The 22065-nt window shown below is 39.2% G+C and overlaps 1 protein-coding gene across 6 annotated transcripts in view; it reads right to left on the bottom strand.

Annotated features, from left to right (window-relative positions):
• ATP10D (ATPase phospholipid transporting 10D (putative)) overlaps positions 1–22065 on the bottom strand; it is a 134502-nt gene that overhangs the window by 103499 nt on the left and 8938 nt on the right. The window contains exon 1 of one of the 6 annotated variants that reach the window (XM_061164685.1): positions 4168–4234. The exons of the other annotated variants lie outside the window; for them this stretch is intronic. The gene's annotated coding sequence lies outside the window, so the exon portion shown is untranslated. Of the gene's footprint in view, positions 1–4167; positions 4235–22065 lie in introns of those variants that run through there. 6 annotated transcript variants of the gene reach the window in all.

Raw genomic sequence — 22065 nt, 5'->3', positions numbered from 1 at the left:
GTATGCTAGGAATAGAAACAAGAGAAAAAAAGTTCTACCCCATCAGTTTGCTGTCCTTTGGAGTTTGCTCTCTGAAATATCTGTCCATAGAGAGCTAAATCAAAGTAGACTGGTCAAACTAGTCCTCTTTTAATATAATGTTTTAACAATCTATCTCCGAAGTAACTTGAAAAGCCTACTTTTCACTTCAGTACAGGCAATGCGTCAACAACATGGGGCTTGGGTGCCCATCCTCCTCATTGTAGAAATTCCACATCTAACTCGTACCTGGCCTTGCGTTTCCAGTTTCCAGGCATCCGCAGACTCAACCAGCTAGGATTTGGTAATACTGTAAACATTTACAACTGAAAAATATCCTAATTTAAGTGGATCCCTGCAGTTCCAACCTGAATTGTTCAAGGGTCAACTGTATATAAATTAGCTTCTTAACCTATAAGTAGTAATGAGAGCTTGGACAGCTTAAAGTAGTTCATAAGATATCCAGGAATGTTCCCAGAATAAGGATGTAAGACAGTGCTTTATCAATGATCAGTAGATAATGTAAAATACTATATAAGCACTAAACACTTTCCATGTATTTCACCCCATCAAGTGACCATTATGACAAGCTTAATTTTTAGAAGGTTGAAACTAATACAACTTTATGTTATTTCTGGAAACCATAAGAGTTTGCGTTTACAATTAAACTCTTAAGACACAGGCGTGTGCATCCTGCTAGGGCTCACAATCTCATACAACAATCTAAATTCTACTTAGATTTTTAAATTTCAGAATAGAGTTTCTTGAGAATACAAACTTAGAAATGATGAAGCAAATACAACATGTGTTAACTTCAGGTCACCTTTCCCCATTCACTCAGTTCCAAAGAGGCAATTCTACAAATGGAAAATGTTTCATTGCCAAAGTATCCCCAGGTCCACCTTCCTCTGAGCCTCTCCAGTGCCCTTAAACTTGCATTAGGTGCTCTTTTTACTCATACTATTTTCCCCCTTCCCCCTTTTCATCCTCAAGGAATTTCAGTAAACACAGAACTGGGACTGGCTCAGTGCCCTCCTCAGCATCCTCTCTCAGTCATGGAGTCTCTGTCCTAGTCTTTAAGGCCATGTGACTTATCATCTTGTAATGACCCTCCTTCCCTTCAGCACGGCCACTCTTGCCTCAAAAGTAATGATTGGATTAAAGAACTGATCTCCAGTGTTCTTGCCTGGAGAATCCCAAGACAGAGGAGTCTGGTGGGCTACAGTCCATGGAGTCACAAGTGTGGAGGTAATTAACATGTGGGGAAAATCCTTTCAAATTTCCAGCTTAGAATTTATACCATCTTAGATTCAGGGGGAATGACCAAGGAATCTACTTAGTCACTCTAGCTCAGTGCTTTCAAAATTTAACTGCTAGGGACAGTGGGAAATACATTCTATTATGCAACACACACACACACACACACACACACACACAAAAGTACTACAAAGCAACTCTTGCCCTTCCTACCTGCCAGGCAAGCATCTTCTATTCTACTCTGTTCGCTTTCTCTTTCTCAATCTCTCTCATTTTAATACTGGTCAAGTTGGCACTAATTGGTTTCAAGGTCCATTAATATGCTGCTCTATATGCTTTGGAAAGACATCGATTGCACGTGGCTCCTCATGGGCTGAAAGCACGGAAGAGTGAATAGATAGATTTCATGGCAGATCTATCACATAGACAGGTTCACTTTCAGCTCCTCTGATGATAGAAGGCAACCAAAACACAGTAGTTGGACTAAAGGCCCAGAAGAGGGCAATACTTTCCCCAGTAGCAAGAAGCCAGAAGCAGCTTTTTCATCTTTCTCCATCTACCTCAGCAAAGTTAAAAGCATACAGATACTTAGAAAAGGCTTCATTATTACTTTCACATAAATGTTCAGGAAATTTTTTCTTTAAGATATGAAGGGACAGCAAATCACAGTAAATCACAGCAAGAATCTTGATGATTTAAAGCTTAGACTTCAGAGATTATTTAATCTAGAAGTCACAAGCCAGTATCCCTTAAGCAAATTTCTATCTAATGATGTATTCTGTATCATGGTGTTGGCAAACACATTGTTTCACACTTTTTGAATATAGGACTAAAATTTTTAAATAGAGAAATTCATATAAAATACTGATAATTAACTTCTTTTAAAAAGAAAAAAGTGCACAACACTGGGCATATATTTTCACATGGTAGCAAACATCAAAGGTTTTTACCATAGCTCCTCATCCTAACCCTGCCTTTTCTGGTTCACCAATTTTAACTGAGTGAATGAACACTCTGATCATCACTTTTTGACATATCAAATTTCTCCTCTATAGACCCAGGTTTGAATATCAGTTGCATCACTTAATAGCTATGTGGCCCACATAATTAACCTATTAGCCTCAGCTGGCTAAGGAACATGAGGAGGCACCATGAAGTGCATGGGGCACACAGTACATTAACAAGATTCATTCTTTTCCCCACTCTTCTCCTTGGCTGTTTCTCAACATAAGTCAAGGTTGCAAACCCTGTAAATTGCGCTGAAGTCCCAACTTTCAACATACTGCTTGCAGATTAAGATTATCCAAGTCTAAGTAAATGCTCTGTTCAATATATCTAATGATACCTGCAAAGTAAGCAGCATTCAATAGAATACAAATAGAGATCTAATCACAAAAGACAGGCAAGACATAAAATGACCTTTATATCATCTGATCTCATCCTCAACCATTAACTCTACAATTCATTCTATGTTTGTGAACAAACTGTATTCCACTCCTGCGGTGTTTTCCAAGCTCCCCCAACAAGAATGCCCTGGGGGCCCTGTTAATCAGCATCCCCTAGGCCCCTCCCCTGCAGATTCTGATTCAGAGGCTATCGAATGGGGCCCACAAATGTGGAATTTAATAAGTACCCAGGTGACTTATCAAGGAGGTTGCCAAGTATAATCTACACCCTGCACCTTTGAAAATCTGCCCTCTCTAGGGCAGGCTGATCAATCATATACCAACTCACCACATGAGCCTCTCTTCACCCTCTAGACTTTTGGCTTTACCTTAGAGAGGGAGAGATGGAGAAGGATCCACACAGGAGATATGGTGCACTGACCCCTTCTCTGCTCCCATTACAATCCTAAGCATGACTCAGGCACTGCAATCTCTACAGTGGGCTGCAGGTAGCTTCATTTTTCAAAGTCAGGGAACACAGCTAAGTCCATTCCAGACCCCACAGAGTCTAACTAATGCTTGGTCAAAGTGAGATGATCAACAAATGGCCGATCACTGAAGTTTACAGAAAAGTAATAGAAGGGAAATAGAAACAGAAACACAGTTTCCTCTTTCCTGGCTCAGCCTGGTCTTCCCTCCACAAAAGGAAAAGATGAAAGTTAAAGGCAACAGACGTAATTCACTTTCAGCTTTGACTGCATCATTCTGTCTTTATTAGTAGAAGGAGCCTGCTTCTCCAAGTCTGAAGGGCTTTTTTAGGAAATCATTCTGTCCTACTAGATTTGTAATATCAATAAGTGTATATTAGTGATCAAGGGCACAGACTCAGGAGCCAGACACCAACATCAATTCCTGGCACCTCCACTCGCCACCTAACCTCAGTTAAAGACTTGTGAGGGTTCAGTGAGTTAACATATGCAAAGCTCTTGCAGCAGTGTGGGAACCATGTAAGTGTTAAGTAAAGATTAACAACTGTAGTGATCATCTGGGAAATGTTCTCTCAACCATAGTATTTTTTCAGAAGTGTTCATTGAGAATGTTATGTATAGTATTGATAGTAACGACTATACCAAATTACTCATCGATGTTTCATTTCTTAAAGCGTGTGTAACTCACACTCAACTACCTGGTCACGCAGCTTTAGCAACTTAGTTCTTTCGCTGAGCTGGACAGTCTGCCAGGCAACCGACTAGGTGAGCAGAGTGACAGGCTCTCACGCTCCCCGAAGGACTTGGAGAGCACTCTGACCAAGCTCTGACGAGCAACTTCATGTGGAGCATTTTCAGAATCTTTCAAGAACATCATTCATAATTCAAAGACTTTTCCTACTCCATGAAGAGTTGATTTGTCATGGTTTTCCACTAGTAAACCAAAAGGCTCCATGCTTTATTTGACCTCATCCTCTGCCACCAACCCTTGAAACTTTAACACAATTTTTTAAACATACCAAGAACTAGGTGCCTAGAGGCCAATCGTCATCACTTGGAATAAGAAAGAACGTTTTAGATCTGATACATCACTCCTGAATGAGCTTCTGTCCTTAAAAGATAGAAGATTATTTCATTAAAAAAGAAATAAAAAAACTATAGTTTACATAGGTTTTATTAAAATCTCCATTTCTAATTTCATTTTTAGTTTAAGAGCAAACTACTACTATATGAAAATTAGCAGTAGTTTGCTGTGAAATGGATCACAACAAACTTGCTGATGGTTAGTGATGGAAAAATACCACTCAAAGTTAAACTGTATGGAGGTGGATGGGATGGGAGGTAGGTTCAAGAGGGAGGGGACATACAGAAACCTATAGCTGACTGATGTTGATATATGGCAGAAACAAACACAATATTGTAAAGCAATTACCTTCCAGTTAAAAACAAACAAAATTTTTTTTAAAAGATTAACTACATGAAAAGGACTGCATGTTCCTGGGCTCAGCATGGCCACTTGAAGCCTAATATTACCCAGAAATACAGAGTCAAAGGCCACCTGACTCTGTACACCTTGCTTTAACCAACATATTAGCATTTTATCTGGGATTTAAAAGTTAATTAATATGACCACAGATCCTAAAGATCAAGATTCTTAATACATGTTGATACTAGGAGAGAGGATTTGGCATGAGATGAATACAAAATAAATGCCACATACACCCAACTTGCAATATGACTTCATAGCAAGGCAACTATATGGTTGGAAAAAAAAAAGTTTTATTGTAATAATTATCACCATCACATAAATATCTGTATGTGCTAAAATATGTATGCATAAACTTTATAACTGCCACAAGAAAATTATAAACCACTTTGGCTTATGAGTGAGTATTGATGGGGAAACAATAAAATTTAGCAAATGAACTACAATTCAAAAGGACAGCTGCTGGTGGTCTCGAAGGGTCGACAGCATCGTTAACTGACAGCCGGCAAGGAGACAGAGACCAGGTCGAGCAACCACAGGAACTGCCTCTGCCAGCACCTGAGTAAGGCTGTGCGTGGATCCTTCCCCATCCTAACCTCAGACTTTGAGAACCTGAGCAGAAACCCAGCCTCACTGTCCCTGGACTTCTGACCTACGGGATTATACACGAATAAGCTGGGGTTGTTTTAAGCACTAGACTGTGGTAATCTATAGAAAATTAAGAGGCCCAAAACTAGATGCTTTTATAAACAGGAAGATAACATATGGAAAAGTGGAATTTCAAGTTGGAAAACGGTCATCTAACAACTCTGGAATAAACTGACATTCACCTTGAAAAAAGAAAGCTAAATTCCTACTCTATACATTAAAAATATATCTTTTATTAAAACGCTAATAAATTTTTAATTTAATAACTTTTAAGTTAAAAACAAATCTCTAGATTAAAAACTTAAAAACAAAAATTACAATAAATTTACCAGAAGAAAATTTAGAAAGATATTTTATTGCTGTTAGCTGAGAAAAACTTTCAAAAGCAAGAGAGAAGCTAGTAAAGACAAGTGATTTAACTATTCACTTATCTATCACCTATCTTATATAGCAAAAATCATACATAAAATCAAGAGACAACTGCAGCTCACAATGATGACAAGCTCTTGATATTCCTAGTAACCAAATCAGCCATACAAATCTATAAGAGAAAAATAAAAAGACCAATAAAATTGGGTAAGGAATATGAATAAGCAATTCTCAAAAGAGGACATCCAAAGGGCCAATAAATATGAAGAGACTCTCAAGCCTCACTAGTCACCAGAAGGTTGCAAACTGAAGGTATAATGGAATACTGTTTTTATCCATATGACTCATAAATATTAAAATAATTATAGCCTGTGCTGGTGAGGATAGGTATAAACAAACCCCCAGACAATGGGAGTGAAAACTGCTACAATCTTCCTCCTCTTTTACCCTCTCTAATGTCCCCCAAATTGACAGCATGTCTTAAAATTTTAAATACATATAAATACTGATGGAGCAAAGATGGCCTTTCCCAGTGGCTCAGTGGTAAAAGAATCCACTGTAATGTAGGAGACTCTGAGATGCAGGTTCAATTCTTGGGTAGGGAAGATCCCCTGGAGGAGGAAATGGAACCCACCCCAGTAATCTTGCCCAGAAAAGTCCATAGACAGAGGAGCCTGACAGGCTACAGTCCATGGGGTAGTCCACGTGGTCACAAAGAGTCAGACATGACCGAATGACTAAACAACAGTACCAGCAACTAACACAGCAATTCCACTTTGGGAAGTCTTACCTACATGGACAGGAATGTATACTGTAGTTGGGCTATTTTGGCACTAACAACCTGGAAATATCATGAAAGTCAACTGGAGAACAGCTAACTAAATTATAACATCCATATTATGGGATATTATGTATATATTAAAAATAACATTTCTCTAACCATTGACCTGGACTGATAAACTATTAGGTACTAAAGCAGAAGAGCAATAAAACAAATGACAGAGAAATGTAAATTTAATAATCCAAAATTTGTAAAAATGAATGAAGAACAGACTGATATGAAAGACCTGGGTTCAAAGAATGGTGAGAAGAACTTGGACACAGTTCAAGTTTCACTTTTGTTTACTGCCCTAATCAGTAAACAGGATTTGCAAAGATCTAGGATACACCTGAGTGGCTGTAGCTCCTATCACCTGCCTAGTTTCTCATGAAGTTATGACTACTTAGGAGCTTTGTCAACTATGGAGAATGAGGAGCCCATCAAGAAACAACAACCTGGAATTAAGCCTTTTCGATTTCTTGAGATGGAAGAGGGTCACACCGACACAGAAGAGTCCACTGATCAGTAACCGAGGACTGGTCCTCCTGCAGCACAGATTCATAGGTCTAGGTCTTATTTCTTACAGCATCACTGAATCTTCCATCGACCGGCCTTAACACAAACTGCCTGAAAGTGCGCATGTTCATACATATTTGCAAGGACATGAATAAAAGTACAGAAAAATTCACAAAAGTCTATTAATATCAGTTATCTCGAGGAAAAGAAAACAGAAAGTCAACTTTCCCTTTGTTATAGTAAAAATGTGATGTTATTCAGTCACTCGGCCGTGTCCAACTCTTTGTGACCCGATAGACCACAGCATATCAGGCTTCCCTGTCCTTCACCAATTCTCAGAGCTTGCTCAAAGTCATATTCATTGAGTTGGTGATTCATCTAACCATCTTATCCTCTGTCGTTCCCATCTCCTCCTGCTTTCAATCTCTCCCAGCATCAGGATATTTTCTAATGAGTTGACTCCGCATCAGGTGGCCAAAGGATTGGAACTTCAGCATCAGCCCTTCCAATGAATATTCAGGGTTGATTTCCTTTAGGATTGACAGGTTTGATCTTGCAGTCCAAGAAACTGTCAAGAGTCTTCTCCAACACCACAGTTCAAAAGCATCAATTCTTTGGTACTTAGCTTTCTTTATGGTCCAATTCTCACATTCATACATGACTACTGGAAAAACCATAGCTTTCACTAGATGAACCTTTGTTGGCAAACTAATGTCTCTGCTTTTTAACACACTGCCTAGGTTTCTCATAGCTTTTCTCCCAAGGAGCAAGCGTCTTTTAATTTCATGGCTGCAGTCACTGTCCACAGTGATTTTGGAGCCCAAGAAAATAAAGTTTGTCACTGTTACCACTGTTTCCCCATCTGTTTGCCATGAAGTGATGGGACCAGATGCCATTATCTTAGCTTTCTGCATGTTGAATGTTAAGCCAGCTTTTTCACTCCCCTCTTTCACCTTCATCAAGAAGTTCTTTAGTTCCTTTTGCATTCTGTGATAAGGATGGTGTTATCTGCATATCTGAGGTTATTGATATTTCTGCCAGCAATCTGGATTCCAGTTTATGCTTCATCCAGCCCAGTATTTCGCATGATGTACTCTGCATATAAGATAAATAAGCAGGGTGACAATAGACAGCCTTGATGTACTCCCTTCCCAATTTGAAACCAGTCCATTGTTCCATGTCCATTTCTAACTGTTATTTCTTGACCTGCATACAGATTTCTCAGGAAACAGGTAAGGTGGTCTGGTATTCCCATCTCTTAAAGAATTTTCAACAGTTTGCTGTGATCCACACGTGAAAGGCTTAAGCATAGTCAATGAAGCAGTAGTAGTTTTTCTGGAATTCTCTTGCTCTTCTATGATCCAGCAGATGTAGGCAATTTGATCTCTGGTTCCTCTGCCTTTTCTAAATCAGCTTGTACAACTGGAAGTTCTCAGTTTATGCACTGCTGAAGCACAGCTTGGAGAATTTTGAGCATGACCTTGCTAGCATGTGAAATGACTATAACTGTGCAGCAGTTTGACCATTCTTTGGCATTGCCCTTCTTTGGGATTGAAAACTTACCTTTTCCAACCCTGTGGCCAACTGCAGAGTTTTCCAAATTTGCTGGCATATTGAGTGCAGCACTTTCACAGCATCTTTTAGGATTTGAAACAGCTCAGCTGGAATTCCATAATCTCCACTAGGTTTGTTTTAGTGATGCTTCCTAAGGCCCACTTGACATCACACTCCAAGATGTCTGGCTCTAGGTGAGTGATCACGCCATCATGGTTATCCGGGTCATTAAAATCTTTTTTGTATAGTTCTTCTGTGTATTCTTGCCACCTCTTTTTAGTATCTTCTGATTCTGTTAGATCCTTACCATTTCTGTCCTTTATTGTGCCCATCTTTGCATGAAATGTCCCCTTGGTATCTCTAATTTTCTTGAAGTAAAAATATATTTTTTAATTAAACTTTTTGAAGGAAGAAGTTGTAAATAATAGCTATGAAACAGTCTAAAGCTGCCCTTGTATAGATGTGAGAGTTGGACCATAAAGAAGACTGAGCACCAAAGAACTGATGCCTTCGAACTGTGGTGCTGGAGAAGACTCTTGAGAGTCCCTTGGACAGCAAGAGGTCAAACCAGTCTATCCTGAAGGAAATCAACTCTGAATATTCATTACAAGGACTGATACAGAAGCTGAAGCTACAACACTTCTGGTCACCTAATGCAAAGAGCTGACTCACTAGAAAAGACCCTGATGCTGGAAAAGCCTGAAGGCAGGAGGAGAAGGGGATGACAGAGGAAGAGATGGTTGGATTGCATCACCAGCTCAATGGACATGAGTTTGAGCAAACTCCAAGAGACGGTGAAGGACAGGGAAGCCCGCCGCGCTGCAGCCCATGGGGTTAAAAAGAGTTAGACACGATTGAGTGACTGGACAACAAAGCAGCTGCGCTTAACATTAGGCCTACGTGACGCTACACGAGCCGGTCTTCTCTCTACTTAACATTAGGCCCGCGTGACGCTACACGAGCCGATCTTCTCTCTACTTAACATTAGGCCCGCCTGACGCTACACGAGCCGATCTTCTCTTTACTTAACACTAGGCCTGCGTGACGCTACACGAGCCGATCTTCTCTTTACTCACAGAGGCTAAAAAATAAATGAAGCTCTGAAAATTACAAGCTATCAATTTTAAGCCTAAAAATCAATTAAGTTCAGAAATAAACATAAACCAAGATCTGCTTAGAGAATAAGTACAAGCAATTCTGCAGTGATTATTACTGCTTACGAAATACGTTTTGCATGTCATTTAAATTTCACAACGTGGTGTGGAGTTTTCATTTCCATTTTTCAGAAGAAACAAGAAGCCAAGGAAAGTTTCCAGAACTCAAGGCATGCAATTTTTGATTCCAAAGGCATGCCTTTCCAACTACACAATCCTACTTATATATAAAATTAAAAATAATCAACTATAATCATTTTAAGCTAAATTATTTCTAACAAGGGTGTGTCTTTCTAGATGATATAAAAGCTACAGTCATGCAATAAGAGCATACCTAGAATAACATCATACTGTGTTCCCTCTTGTACATAAACATGCTTTAAAGCAGTCACTTCTCAAAAACCCCGTTTCCCTTAATGAATGCTTAATGAAGCTTGCAGCAGGGCAGGTTACCAAAGGTAAATACAGGATAATGAACTCCCTTGAGTCCAGTAGGTATTTTAAAATTTCTGAGGTCATCCCATCACCAGCCAACAAACAACTTGAAATATATACACGAGCTCAGTCATCCTAAATAGAAAAACATGTTTGTGCATAGTCATTTCAAGATTCCCTTTGTGGATGTCAAACGCCAGGATGCATCAGAAAGTCCTGAGACACACCCCTGAGTCTCTGATTCAGCAAATCTGGGGTGGGGACCTAGAATCTACATGTTTAACAAGTTTCCAGGTAGTGCTGGTATGCTAGTCCTGGGACCCACTTTGAGAAACACCATTCTATGCTATTCTAACACTATTCTATTCACAGTAATCCAAGCCTATGCCCCAACCACAAATGCCAAAGAAGCTGAAGTTGAACAGTTCTATGAAGATCTACAAGACCTTTCAGATCTAACACCCAAAAAAGATGTCCTTTTCATTACAGGGGACTGGAATGCAAAGTAGGAAGTCAAGAGATACCTGGAGTAACAGGAAAGTTTGGCCTTGGAGTGCAGAATGAAGCAGGGCAAAAGCTAACAGAATTTTGCCAAGAGAATGCACTGGTCATAGCAAACACCCTCTTCCAACAATACACAAGAAGACTCTACACATGGACATCGCCAGATGGTCAATACCGAAATCAGATTGATTATATTCTTTGCAGCCAAAGATGGAGAAGCTCTATACAGTCAGCAAAAACAAGATTGGGAGCTGACTGTGGCTCATACATGGAACTCCTTATTGGAAAATTCAGGCTTAAATTGAAGAAAGTAGGGAAAACCACTAGACCATTCAGGTATGACCTACCCATCAAATCCCTTAAAATTATACAGTGGAAGTGACAAAAAGACTCAAGGGATTAGATCTGACAGAGTGCCTGTAGAACTATGGACAGAGGTCTGTAACACTGCACAGGAGGCAGGGATCAAGACCATCCCCAAGAGAAAGAAATGCAAAAAGGCAAAATGGCTGTCTGAGGAGACCTTACAAATAGCTGAGAAAAGAGGAGAAGCGAAAGGCAAAGGAGAAGAGGAAAGACACATCCATCTGACTGCAGAGTTCCCATGTATAGCAAGGAGACAGAAGAATGCCTTCTTAAACGATCAACGGAAAGAAATAGAGGAAACCAACAGAATGGGAAAGACCAGAGATCTCCTCAAGAAGATTAGATACCAAGGGATCGTTTCATGCAAAGATGGGCATAATAAAGGGCAGAAACGGTATGGACCTAATAGAAGCAGAAGATACTAAGAAGAGGTGGCAAGAATACACAAAGTTCAATTCAGTCACTCAGTGGTGTCCTACTCTTTGCAACCCCATGGACTGCACATGCCAGGCTTCCCTGTCCATCACCAACTCCCAGAGCTTGCTCAAACTCATGTCCATCGCATCAGTGATGCCATCCAACCATCTCATCCTCTGTTGTCCCCTTCTTCTCCTGCCTCAATCTTTCCCAGCATCAGGGTCTTTTCTAATGAGTCAGTTCTTCGCATCATGTAGCCAAAGTATTGGAGTTTCAGCTTCAGCATCAGTCCTTCCAATGAATATTCAGGACTGATCTCCTTTAGGATAGACTGGCTTGATCTCCTTGCAGTCCAAGGTCTTCTCCAACACCACAGTTCAAAAGCATCAGTTCTTTGGTGCTCAGCCTTGTTTATGGTCCAACTCTCACATCCATACATGACTACTGGAAAAACCATAGCTTTGACTAGACGGACCTTTGCTGGCAGAGTAATATCTCTGCTTTTTAATATGCTGTCTAGGTTGGTCATAGCTTTTCTTCCAAGGGGCAAGCGTCTTATACCTTCATGGCTGCAGTCATCATCTGCAGTGATTTTGGAGCCCAAAAAGACAAAAAAAGATCTTAATGACTCAGATAACCACAGTGGTCTGATCACTCACACAGAGTCAGACATCCTGGAGTGTGAAGTCAAGAAAGCAAAGAGGAAAAAAAAAAAAAGAAAGTGAAGAGGAACTAAAGAGGCTGTTGACGAAGGTAAAAGAGGAGAGCAAAAATGCTGCCTTAAAACCCAACATTCAAAAAACTAAGATCATGGCATCTGGTCCCATCACTTCATGGCAAATAGATGGGGAAATGGAAACAGTGACAGACTTTATTTTTGCGGGCTCCAAAATCACTGCAGATGGTGACTGCAGCCATGAAATTAAAGATGCTTGCTCATATTAAGGCCAGGCAAGGGTAATACATCACCAAAAGCACTGAACTATTATTTTTGATACCTGGTGGTTAGTATCATGAAAGGAAGTGCTACATGAAAATAAAAGAAATTAAGTATCTTTCACTTTGACCACTAAAAAATCTTTGTGACAGTTCTATCATTTTTAGGATGCTAAAGAGGAAAAAGTCCATTTTACTTAAGCACATACACCTTTCTTGAAAAGAATGCTTAAATCAAGCTCACTCAGTCCCAATTCATTCAAGAACCATGGCCTGAAAAATAGACTCAATGGTTGATGGTGGTGAGACAGAAACAGAACATACTGTCCTATTTCCATCAGAGAAGCAGCCTCTAGCCCAGAATAAGGGAGGGGACCAAGTGGAGCAAAAAGTGACAGGCTTATATCATTGTTGATGAGTCAAATCAGAATTTTCAAAAACAACATGTTTATTTGGGTAGCCTATCCCTTCCCCAGGAAAGCTTCCTGACCCAGGAACTGAACTGGGGTCTCCTGCATTGCAGGTGAATTCTTTACCAATACAGCTATGAGGGAAGGCCCAGAAAGAAAACAGCAGTATAAAATATAACTGGGGTAAACAGATGCATTGTTTTACATAGAAAAATTTATCCATTCTTAGTGTTCCAAACTTATATTAAATATAAAGTTTCTTCAACTCTCCTGTGTGAGAATAAAGCCTATACACACACACACACCCCCCATATATATATCTCCCAATATATAGACACTGAAACATATACATCAATATATAGACACTTAAATATCTACTCTCTCTAATATACCTCAACTTTTTCTGAAGGAATCACACACCTAAATGAGTCACCTGTCTGATGCTTTAACTCAAAACTGAATTAAGCTAGCAAAACTACAGGTAAGAGATGCAAGTATATGCATGTACCTTTGTTACTGGGAACTAAGAAAAAAAAATCTCACCTATATTCATAGTAAGTTCCCACTCTCTTAGTCTATTCTTAAAGCTAAAAAAAAATAAACATACATTAAAAGGTTAATAAGGACACGATAAGGGGGCCCACTCCTGCCACTATTATTCAACACAGTTTTGGAGGTACAGCAATCAGAGAAGAAAAATAAAAGGAATCCAGGTTGGAAAAGAATAAATAATACTATACATGATACTATACATAGAAAACCCTAAACATGCCACCAGAAAATTACTAGAGCTAATCAATGAATGTATTAAAGTCACAGGATATAAAATTAATACAAAGAAATCCCTTACATTTCTATACACTAACAACAAAAAAATCAGAAAGAGAAATTAAGGAAATAATCCATTCACCACTGCAACAAAAAGAATAAAATACCTAGGAATAAACTTACCTAAAGAGACAAAAGACTTGTATGCAGAAAACTATAAAACAGTGATGAAAGAAATCACAGATGAAACAAACAGATGGAGAGATATACCATGTTCTTGGGTAGAAAGAATCAATATTGTGAAAATAACTGCATTATCCAAAGCAATCTATACTTTCAATGCAATCCCTATGAAAAGTATCAATGCTATTTTTCACAGAACTATAACAACAAAAAAAAAATTTCACAATTTGAATGGGAACACAAATGACCCTGAATAGCCAGAGCAGTTTTGAGGAAGAAGAATGGAGCTGGAGGAATCCACCTTCCTGACCTCAGATTATATGACAAAGTTACACCATCAAGACAGGATGATGCTGGCACAAAAACAGAAATACAGACCAACGGAACAAGACAGAGAGCCCAGAGATAAACCCATGCACCTGTGGGCACCTTATCTTTGACAAAGGAGCCAAGAAAATAAAATGGGGAAAAGACTGCCTCTTCAATAAATGGCGCTGGGAAAACTGGACAGCTACATGTAAAAGAATGAAACTGGAATACTTCCTAACGCCATACAGAGGGATCAACTCAAAATGGATTAAAGACCTAAATGTAAGACCAGAAACTACAAAACTCTTAGAGGAAAACATAAGCATAACACTCTTGGACATAAACCACAGCAAGATCTTCTATGACCCACTTTCTGGAGTAATGGAAATAAAAACAAACAAATGGGACCTAATTAAAAGCTTTTGTACAGCAAAGGAAGCTATAAACAAGGTGAAAAGACAGCCCTCATAATGGAAGCAAACAACAGCAAATGAAACAACTGACAAAGGATAAATCTCCAAAATGTATAAGCAGCTCATGCAGCTCAATACCAGATAAATAACCCAATCAAAATACGGGCAGAATATCTAGACAGACATTCTCCAAAGAAGACATGAAGTGAAGTCAAAGTCACTCGGTTGTGTCCGACTCGTTGCAACCCCATGTACTATACAGTCCACGGAATTCCCTAGGTCAGAATTCTGGAGTGGGTAGCCTTTCCCTTCTCCAGGGGATCTTCCCAACCCAGGGATCAAACCCAGGTCTCCTGCATTGCAGGCAGATTCTTTACCAGCTGAGCCACAGGGGAATTCCAAGAATACTGGAGTGGGTAGCTTTTCCCTTCTCCAGCGGATCTTCCTGACCCAGGAATCAAACCAGGGACTCCTGCATGGAGGACGGATTCTTTACCAACTGAGCCATCAGGGAAGCCAAGACGACATAAAGATGCTAATAAACACATGAAAAGATGCTCAACATTGTTCATTATTAGAGAAATGCAAATCAAAACTACAATGAGATATGACCTCACACCGGTCAGAATGACCATCATCAAAAAATCTACAAACAATAAACGCTGGAGAGAGTATGGAGAAAAGGAAACCCGCTTGTGCTGTTGGTGGGAAGGTAAACTGATACCACCACTATGGAGAAGAGCATGGAGATTCCTTTAAAAACTAGAAATAAAATGACCACACGACACAGCAATCCTACCACTGGGCATATTCCCTGAGGAAATCATAACTGAAAAAGACACAGGTACCCCAGTGTTCATTGCAGACCTGTTTACAATAGCCAAGACATGGAAGCCTAGATGCTCAACAACACAGGAACGGATAAGGAAGCTGTGGTGGATATACACACACATACACAATGGAATATTACTCAGCCATAAAAAGGAAGTTCAAATGAGGTGGATGAATCTAGAGCCTATTACACAGAGTGAAGCAAGTCAGAAAGAGAAAAACAAATATCATATATTAACACACATATATATATGGAATCTAGAAAAATGGTACTGAATGAACCCTCTGCAGGGCAGCAGTGGAGACAGACAGAGGGCAGACCTGTGGTCACAGTGGGGCAAGGAGAGAGGGGGACAGTCTGAGACAGTAGCACTGAAACATATGTATTATCATGTGTAAACTAGAGAGCCAGTGGGAATTTGCTATATGATGCAGGGAGCTCAAACCTGGTGCTCTGCGACAACCTAGAGGGTGGGCTGGGGTGGGAGGCGGGATGGAGATTCACGAGGGAGGGGACATGTGTACCTATGGCTGACTCATGTTGCTGCATGGCAGAGACCAACACAGTACTGCAGCAATTATCCTCCAATTAAAAATAATTTTTAAAAGGTTAATGATAGCAATCGTTAATACAATGTTTTGACACTGATAATCCTAGATGCTTCTAAGATAACATGTTATTGAAATGACAGAATAGCATGTTTTTGAGATTCAGTTGTTCAACTCTAATAAAATATGATTCATTCAATAAGCCTAAGATGATAACAATATCTACCATTTATAAAGACATGCCAAGTTCTGTGCAAGGGATAAATACACATTAATGTTAGTTCTTACAATGAAGTACAAATTATCATCCCCACTTAAATGAGGAAACTGAGACTCAGAGTGATAAACTCACTGAAGCAACACAGCTTGGTAAGTAGTCACCCAAGTCTAATCCAAACAAGTCTCTGTCGTTATTAGGAGGCTCTGACACAGGGCAAAAACACTTGAGCAACAGGTTGGCAAAAGGTACAGAGCATCTCCAAAGAATGTGAGGGTGGGAAGAACAGGACTAGTATAAGGAAAGGTCACTTAGAAGGAAAAAATACTAAAGGCATACTTCACATGAAAAGCTGCAGTTAACAGAACCAAATATTTGTATATTGCATGCCTTCAATAGAAAGCGTTTTCCATATATTTGAAACATGATTCACTATATACAAATAACATGTGTTTAGAATAAATGACTCATTTTTATCCTGCCTTCCATATTCTCTGACCCCACAGGGATCTTCAAGCATCTGCCCCCCAACCCCCACCTTCTCACTGCCTTTCATTCTTGCATGGCCACACTTCCCTACTTAGTCTGAATTTTGTGGTCAACACTGCTATCACTTCTTTATATATTCTCTCAGCCTCTTAGCTCCTCTTTCACTTCTTTCTTGGCCAAACCCTTAACCTAGTTACAGCTTACAGAAAACTCAAATGAACTTCCTGGCCAACTCAAATCAGTTAGATCTAAATCTCTACATACTCTGTTCCAATACTGACAAGTTGAAAGTGGCTAAGAGAAATACACAAGGTCCCTGAAGAGTGTCACTTTATTTTTTGTTGTTTTGCCTTTGTGATAGCAGAAATATTCTCATAAAAATGTCAGGGGACTAGAAATAAGTAAGAACTTGTGCAAAGATATGGTGGCAAATAAGCAGGCTTAGTGTTAAATTCTTGACCATGAACTACTAGTTGACCAGACATGCCAGCTGCAATCACATAGCATTTCTAGTCTCTTCACTTTCCCACTGTTACAGACAACTGTTTTAGACTTTCTCCTCTAATTTCCAACAGCTCCCTCTCTGCTGAAGACCATATTTCTATTTTACTGGGAAAGTCAAAGCCCTCAGAAGAGAACTTCTACAGACTCCCCACCACATAACCACCCTCCAGCACAGACTGGATCTCTAATCTCTAGATATGTACTTCCGACTGCCAACTAGGCAGCTCATCTCCATTTGGGCTCATCATCAAATGGTAACATGTGCAAAATGGAACCCCTGATACTACCCCCACCAAAACCTGCTTATTCCACAGATTAGTTTTGTCAGTCAGTTGAATGCAGCTCCATCCTTCGATGACCCTGAGCCCAAAGGCCTCTGGATCATCCAGGGTCCTGTGTCTCACAATCCACACAGTCAGTAGATTTTGTTGACTCTACCTTCCAAATACAGGGCTTTCCAGATGGCTCAGTGGGAAAGAATCTGTCCGCCAACGCAGGAGATGCAAGAGATGTGGATTCAATCCCTAGGTTGGAAAGATCCCCTGGAGTAGGAAATGGAAGCCCACTCCAGTATTCTTGTCTGGGAAATCCCATGGACAGAGAAACGTGGAGGGCTACAGTCCATGGGGCCGCAAAGAGTCAGAGAAGACTGAGCACCACCACCATCACCTTCCAAGTATATCTGGATTCTCACCACTTGGCACCACTCCACCACTATCACCTGAGTCCAACACTGTAACTTGCCCTTGGAACCTAAAACTTCTTCCGCAATTTAAAATTCTCTGAAGGGGACGCTTACTCCTTGGAAGAAAAGTTATGACCAATCTAGAAAGCATATTAAAAAGCGGAGATATTACTTTGCTAACAAAGGTCCATCTAGTCAAGGCTATGGTCTTTCCAATAGTCATGTATGGATGTGAGAGTTGGACTATAAATAAAGCTGAGCACTGAAGAATTGATGCTTTTGAACTGTGGTGCTGGAGAAGACTCTTTAAAGTCCCCTGGACTGCAAGGAGATCCAACCAGTCCATCCTGAAGGAAATCAGTCTTGAATACTCATTGGAAAGACTGATGTTGAAGCTGAAACTCCAATACTTTGGCCACCTGATGCAAAGAGCTGACTCATTTGAAAAGACCCTGATGCTGGGAAAGTTTGAGGGCAGGAGGAGAAGGGGACGACAGAGGATGAGATGGCTGGATGCATCACTGACTCCATGGACATGGGTTTGGGTAGACTCTGGGAGTTGGTGATGGACAGGGAGGCCTGGCGTGCTGTGGTTCATGGGGTCGCAAAGAGTCGGACATGACTAAGCGACTGAACTGAAAGGTTCTCGTGTTAATTATAATACCAGTCACCAGGGCCACACACACCTTCCTCCCAAAGTCCTCGCCAACCCATTCCTCTGCCCCTCCTTCATTCCAATCCTTACACAGCCTTGCTCCGCAATTCACACTTTTCCCTTTCTTATTTTGCATAAACTTAAGTCATTTTCTAACAGTCTATAATTTTGTATTTTAGTTCTTGTTGTCTCCCCTTCCAGAGTAGAAATTTCTATCCCCTTTGTCCACTGATGTAACCTATGCTTGCTTAGAACAGTATCAGACCCAGAGCAGACTTCCAACACGTATTTGTGGAACAGACAAATGAATGAATGAATAAAATAACACCTCTCTTATATGCAATAGCAACCAGAATACCTCTAACAATCTTACACCAACTCTAGAAGTAATATAAGCTTAGTTATCTAATGATATTATAGCTTCTATTATATATGCTAAAATTATTATATTTTGAATGAAGATCTTTAGCAGGTAACACTAAAATGGCTGCTAATAAGACTCTGCAACAAAAAAGACATAAAAGGGGAAATAAAACAAACAGAACCTATTTTTAAAAATAGCTGAGGTATTTGAATTTCATTGTTCTACAACTCTCAGGAAGGAAGTTCTTCTGAGTACCCTATTTTTTTAAAGAGGTTTAAAGTTTATCCCTTAAATATCAAAATAACTTCTTCATGATAGAAATCATTGTGTGTTCTCAACTATCCTACATTTTATACAACATTTTAAATAATTTTTTTTTCTGAGAATTCATCACCAACATGCTCAAAGCACCAGTTATTGTAAAGTACTCTATATAGTGATGCCTTCAGGGTCTTCAGAGGCATATCTATAGGTTTTCAACCAGCAGTTGAAGACCTTGTTTTGAATGTTCATGACTATTCTCATAGGTTTGTGTCTCCCTCAGCTGCCCAAATATCTGCCTTTATGAAATTTGAACTCATATTTCCAACTACTTTAGAACAAATAAACTGAATTAACCACCTCAGTGGTCTTCAGGAAGCAGAAGTACAGAAACAGAAGACTTATTTTAGTGAGACCTATTTTCACTGTTCAGAGATTGCTTCTCCTTACATTTGTTAATAAATAGCTACCGAAAGGCTACCATGTGTCAGCAAAGTACAGGCATTAAAACCAAAATGATGAAAAGTTATGTGTAAACTCTGTGGCTCTTGTCTTCAAAGACCACGCAGTCCAGGAGAGGGATCCGGCAGGAAGTTCATGAGATTCCCTCATTGCCTGAAATACTTCAGAGATCAATTCCCTTGGGACAAACTTTGACATGTTTATGGCCAAGCTTCAGAACAGCAAATACTGAGAGCATTAAAACACTAACCAATAGATAAGCTAAGTTCTGAAGTGGAGCTAGACCCCAGATAAGTGCTCATTTTGAAAACTACAAAGTATCTTTTTAAACTGGCAGAAGAATACAAATTTCCTAGTGTGTTATCTTTATTCATTCATACAAAGACTGCAACCTTCAGCTCTATGTGATAAAGTGTGTATTTGTGTGTGTGTGTATAAAAAATAATAAACACACTGTATTGTGATTTTAAAGACAAGCTTTAAAAGATTATTCAAAAGAAAGAGGAATGAGCTATAATTATTATTTTCATGTCTGTTTCCTTGATGAGGCCATCTGGTACACAGCTTTTACCGGTACCTGGACAATGCCCAGCACATAGCAAGTACTCAATGAATATTTTTTAAAATAAATTAATGTCCAGTCAGGTTAGCTGTGGTACACTATGCATCCAGGGAATGAGTACTCATTAAAAAATAATTCGATTTTTAAGAGGATAAGAGTCAAGCAATCAAAAAAGTGTGGAAAAAAGTATTGTTGAATGATGGAGTAGGGTGCTTTGGTGTATTCTACTTGGTCAATTCCACCTGATTTCTGAAATCCAAGGAGGACAAAGATGGTCAACAGGCACATAAAAAGACACTCAACATCACTAATCAGCGAAATATACATTAAAATCAGGTATCACCTTACACCTGTCAGAATGGCTATTGCCAAAAAGTCTACAAATAACAAATGTTGATGAGGATGTGGAGAAAAGGGAATCCTGGTACACTCTCGGTGGGAATATAAATTTGTGCAGCCCCAGTGGAAAACAGTATAGATGTTCCTCAAAAAACTAGCATATGATCCACCCACTCCACTCCTGACTATATATTTGAAGAAAATGAAAATCCTAATTCAAAAAGATCTATGTTCATTGCAGAATTTAACAGCTAAAATACAGGACCAACTTAAACGTCCATCAACAGATAAACTGATAAAGATGTGGTACACACACACATATACACACTCACAATGGAATATCACTTAGCCATAAAAAATGATGAAATTCTGTCATTTGCCACAACATGAGTGGACCTACAGGTTATTATGCTATTAGGTCAGGCAGAGAAAATCCTGTATGTTATCACTGATACATGGAATCCAAAAAATGAAAAAGAACAAATATAGCAAAACAGAAAAAGCCTCACAGATATAGAGAACAAGTAAGTTGTTACCAATAGGGAGAGGGAAGGGAAAAGGGCAAGTCAGGGATAGGGAATTAAGAGGCAGAAACTATGCATAAAAAAGCTACAAGGGCTACTGTCCAGCACAGAGAATACAGCCAACACTTTAAAACAACTTTAAATGGAGTGTAATCTATAAAAATATTGGATCATTATGTTGCATACATGAAACTAATATTGTAAATAAACTGTACATCAAATAACAATTTTAAAATTAAGTAAAATAACAAAATAAAGAATAAAGAAATCTTAAGATTCTTAAGCCTAAGCCTGTGTCCTCAAACTGCCAGAGATCTGAATCACCAGAAAGTCTGTGAAAGCACAGATTCCCACGGTACACACACACTCTCTCCCCAATTTGATTCAGTCAGTCTGCAGTGGGGCCTGTGAACTGGCAGTTCTAATAAATTCCAGTGATGCTGATGCTCTCACTCTGGGGACCAGACTTAAAACCATGAGCCTAGGCAACCCAAATTTGCTCTGAAGAGATTTAGTTTTTGTACCTTTTAAAAATTTTATTTTTTATTGAATATAGCTGATTTAGAATATTGTGTTAGTTTCAGATGTATAGCCAAGTGACTCAGTCATATATATAGTTTCTTTTTAAAAATCCTTTTCTACTATAGGTTATTACAAGATATTGAATATCATTCCCTGCCCTATACAGTAAATCCGTGTGTGTCTGCTTTATATGGAGTGGTGTGTATCTGCTAATTCCATAATTTATGGAATTTATCCCTCCCCCGACTCCTTCCCTTTGGTAACCATAAGTTACCTTTCTATAGAAAGGTAACTTTCTACCATAAGTTGCTTTCTATATCTGTGACTGTTTTAGAGAGACTTATTTTTAATTTAAAGTATATATTCTCCATGGATTCATTACTATTAAATATCATTTTTATGCAACTATTCACTTACTCCCCAATGATGCATATATTATTTAAATAATTAGTGAAACTACTTTTTTATACACAAAAAATAGGGCAATTATTTTCTGGATTAGTCATCATGGAAATCTGTAAAAAGCAAAAGAAAATAAAATGTTTAAAAGAATATGGAATGATAAGAGGAAAAAAGCATAAATTGGGAAGTGGAATTATATGCAGCTAAAATGGAAAGAATTTAGGCATTGAAAGAATGTATATACTCATAAAACTAAACAAACC

The sequence above is a fragment of the Dama dama genome, chromosome 17 (genome assembly GCF_033118175.1).
Source record: "Dama dama isolate Ldn47 chromosome 17, ASM3311817v1, whole genome shotgun sequence".
Lineage (NCBI taxonomy): Eukaryota > Metazoa > Chordata > Mammalia > Artiodactyla > Cervidae > Dama > Dama dama.
The sequence above is the reverse complement of the archived record's forward strand: the minus strand, read 5'-3'. Positions and strand labels throughout refer to the sequence as shown.